At 36.8% G+C, this 4,428-nt stretch overlaps 1 long non-coding RNA gene across 1 annotated transcript; it reads right to left on the minus strand.

Annotated features, from left to right (window-relative positions):
• Nucleotides 1–329: 329 nt before the first annotated feature.
• On the minus strand, nucleotides 330–3,764 carry LOC113299606. The gene is made up of 3 exons (XR_003335132.1): nucleotides 3,722–3,764; nucleotides 2,611–2,691; nucleotides 330–2,408 (listed from the first exon to the last, which is right to left on the minus strand). It is a non-coding gene; the product is annotated as an uncharacterized LOC113299606 (long non-coding RNA).
• Nucleotides 3,765–4,428: the final 664 nt, after the last annotated feature.

Consider the following 4,428-nt stretch of genomic DNA (forward strand, 5'->3'; position numbering starts at 1 on the left):
TTCTTATGTGTTGCTCGTTAGCTAAAGTTTCGGAGAGAAATAATATGCTAGGTTTGTGTAGAGAAACCAACCCTTTTAAGTGTTGAATAGATGATGGGAGGTTAATGCCTTGACAATTCCAAGCTAGAATCGTCATACTTGTTTAAATGGGCTTTGCTGCAGGGGGGAGAGTGAGAGGTGTAGGAGCCTAGGAGGGAATGAGTGAATAAGGTTTAAGTGGGCTTATATGGAGGAAATGCCTAAATATAAAATCTTCAACAGTTGATGTGCAGATGATATAGGACAGTGGAAGAGAACCGGTTACAAAACCTAAGTAGTATGTAGACTAGTTTAAGGGCAGAGAATAGAACTACAAATGTGATTTATAAACTAGCACTTACAAGTTACAGTTGTGAATGCCAAAAATTACAATTTGATGTATATGTTACCCCGAGACGGATTTAGGTTGTGTTGCACCTTATATGGATATAATGCAGGACTAAGGTTCTAAAACATAAAACACCGAGAAAAGCAAAAGACAAAGGCTTACACTACTGAATAAATAATAATGCAAATTAAACTAAGAGACCTGAAGAAATGCAAGGTTGAGAATCTACCGGTCCAAAAAGGATCGCCTATAGGTATAGTGCTCGACTGTGGTAATAGAAGCTGAGTTTTCTGTAATTAACATGATCGTGGTTTATTTGGTGCAGGAGTTGCATTGTTGCTGTTGTTGCTGCTGTTGTTGTTGCTGTTGATAATCACTTGGTACATATAGGCTGCATTTGTTAGAACAGGTCTGACACAGGGTCTTCAAACTGACGGAATAATCACAATGCGGAAGAGGCGCTGACAAGTCTAGTTATTATTGTTTCTGAAGGTTGCTCGGGCAAATGACATGATAACCTTAAAAATTAAATTTCTAGAAGCCAAAGAAATACATATTGTATCCATGAATCCAAAACAAAATACATACAACCCAGCCTTTGCGATAACGAAAACAAGACAGATCGAAGAAGGATCACAAAGAAGTAACAAAAGTCGTCCAAAAAAGATGCTATGTTTAAAACCCCAAAACACTCATAAGACAGAACTGATCGGAACCAACAAGACTATAACCTGATCCTCAAAACAAGACATCTCCATCCATCCTCCCGAGTAAAACACAAGGCATTCAAACTACTAACAAAGTTCTAAGGAACCTGGTTAACTAAACCAACATCATTTTTACTTCTAACAAATCTTTGAGGGACCTGGTTAACAACATTAACTAATTTTATGTTTTAATTGTTTTAATTTCTAACAAAGCTCAGGGGGGCCTGGTTAACAAAGCCAACAACAAAACCAAAGAACCAGCAATGAAGAGCTGACAAGGGAAATCTGGAGGAAAGATGAATTAAACTGCCTTACAGGGAATCTAGAAAATAGGATCATGGCCTCATGGGGATGTAGAGGGGGTTAATTGAAAAACAAATTATTACCAATCCAAAGGATGAACACGAGGAAAAATAACAGACATGGGTTATAGAAATTGATTTGAAAACAAAACGGAGGTGCAAGCTAATAATCTTCTGTTATTGCAATTTCAGGAATTAGAAATTCACCCTAAAGAAAACCCTTAATACTTATATTCAAAAGTAAATAGAAATTAATCAATTGCCCTAAATAGAAAACCCTAAGATTTCACACATATAGATACCTGTAAATTGTGATAGAGAAAACGATTGATGTAGACAGACAAAACCCACCGCAAATGCAAATCCATCCTCACCAGAGCCAATTCCGAGAGATACAGCAGCAACCAACAACTAAACCAAGACTCCTCAAATCCATAGAATATAGATAAAAAAATGAAAGAAAACCACGATCTTACCACAGATCTAGCAACCATAGAAGAAAGCTCTACATGTCCATAAAAAATGAGCTCATTCTGATGTACCAAATTTCACTATCTACCGATCTTAATTTTAATGATTGAAAATTAGTCGATTTTTGACGGTCAGTTTTCAAAATATAGGTAACTTGGCTGTAGTTATGATTTTGTACTCGAGTCATTAGTTTTGATTAAATAACACATGTACACAGAAGTTGTAATAATTGAAAAAAATACAGCTGAGACAAAACTTTAACCAATCCCCAGCATGGATATGATTCATCCTATTTAACAAAAAAACATATGGAATTGTGTGCTCCTGGAATTCACAGCTCTGATTAAGGCAAGTGAATTGCACAGGAGAGTGAATGAATGACATCTTTACTTATTGCAGCAAAACTACTACTGAATCATTCATACAAAACTAGAGTATCAAAAAAATATGTTGGGTGGTGGAGGTGCCGTCACCGCTTAACCCATTGGAAGCTCTTTCTTGCCTTTGCCTTTCCTGGTTTCTTCCTTTCAACTACACGCGAGTCCCTCGTCAAGAAACCCTCTGGAATATGATATGAAACATTAGCTAACAGCAAATAAAAGATCGACAAAAACATGATAAATGACCGGTCAGGAACTAGATGGAATGCTCCAAATATCAAAACAAATGCTTCTACCAGAGAGAAAATCCATCTAACTAACTTTGTTATTTTAATCTGAAAAAATTTCGAGGAAAACGATGAAGTCCAGTTCTGCAACTTTACCAGTTTTAACGTATGGACGTAGGCCAGGCTCGCAGTTTTGCAAGGCTCTACTGATACCCAACTGTATGGCTCCAACTTGACCTGTTTTGCCAAAAACATTTTTTCAAAGAGCTTAGAAATAAAGAGAAGAAAGAAGCAATAATGATGTTATGAATGTTAACAGAGGGTTTTAAGGCATTCACGGCATGTTCGTTTCAAGGAATTGGATTCTGGGAAATCCGATTCTTAAAATAGTAGAATTCCATTGCATTGGTCCAATAGTGCAACGGAATTGAATTCCGGGATAAGAACAAAGATAATTGAATTACCTCGACCGAACATGAATTTTTAGAATTTGAATTGGATCACCCCATAATTGAATTCCTACGTTTCCAATTCTCCCAACCAAACAGGCTATCAGTATCTGATTAAGAGTATCTCGCTACTTTTGCCATTTTGTACCAAATCTAGAGTGCTCACTGAATCTTCTTGATACCAGTATCTGTTAAACTATTAAGAGCATCTCACACAATGTTTAACCAACTTATGTTGCAAACAACAATTCACACACTCTGCCACCGCCTCATGTTACAAAATTGATGTAGGTAGACATTTCACTAGTCCCATTACATTTTTCTGATAATAGTTAATATTACATCAAATATGGAATTGATTAATTTGCTGAACTTTTCATGAAGCTATTGCACTAAATCGTGTACATCTATCTTTAAATTCCAACAAATGAAAGCTTATATGGAGGTATAGGCACCATGTCTCTTCCACTGACTTAAGTTGTGTACTCGAAGAATGATCGCATGATGGTATATAACTTATGTCCATGGAAAAGAATAAGAAGTATATACCTTCATAAGTATAAGTTTTCACTTGTGAAGTTTGAAGATGCGCAGACGCAGTTTAGTGATCACATACACCTATTTAACAATAAAACTCGGGTTGGCTAAGGACACTACTCAAAGACCCATTTGATAACAAGTATATGAAACTATAAGAAAAACCCAACATCTTTTTCACACTTCTCCAAGACAAACTAAAGTCACTAAATGCAGTTTCTTGTAGATTAACAGTTAAACACAATCAATTTCATCTCCAAAATCAGAAATAAAATTATTACCTGAGAGACCACCGCCTTGCACAGTACATTTGACATCCCAAAGCCCGAGGGTCTTTGTCTCAGAAAATGGTCCAAGGATAGCCGCACGATGGTCAAGAATAGGAAAATAAACGTCAAATGATTTGTCATTGATTTGATACTAAACCTTCCATCCCCAGGTTGGACCCAGACACGTGCTTTACTGCATTTCCTTCTTCCTGTACCATACGCCCTTCCCTTGTCATCAACCTGCCCCACTCGTGCTTTGGCAACTTCCTCTTGTTTTCTGCGCTCGGCATCCGTGGATTTTCTCGCATTTTTCTCATTCTTCGGCATATATTTTAACTCACTTAAAAGGTGCAACCCGTCGACCCCTTTCAAATCCTTTAGAAGAATCATACTTTCAGTTATACCCGATGCAGCAATTAGGTCACCGAAAGCACGGTCTGGACCTGCAAATGATAGCAGAGAAGACGATCCCTTCGTTAGATGTTTTGATGTAGTTTTTTAAGTGGTAAATAAGAGTTCGTTTCTCGGACTTATATAGACTTGATTCTAGACTTAAAAATTAAAGAAAATATATACACAAAAAAAAGTTGTCACAATATCGAGAGGTACTGAGACTCAAGATTCCACCAATTCTCATATTCATGTGGTTCAACTATCAATTCCAGATAATTATAGCTCATAACATAATAAATATTGACTCTAGGGATGGCCATTTGCCC

This window comes from Papaver somniferum, chromosome 7 (assembly GCF_003573695.1).
Source record: "Papaver somniferum cultivar HN1 chromosome 7, ASM357369v1, whole genome shotgun sequence".
Lineage (NCBI taxonomy): Eukaryota > Viridiplantae > Streptophyta > Magnoliopsida > Ranunculales > Papaveraceae > Papaver > Papaver somniferum.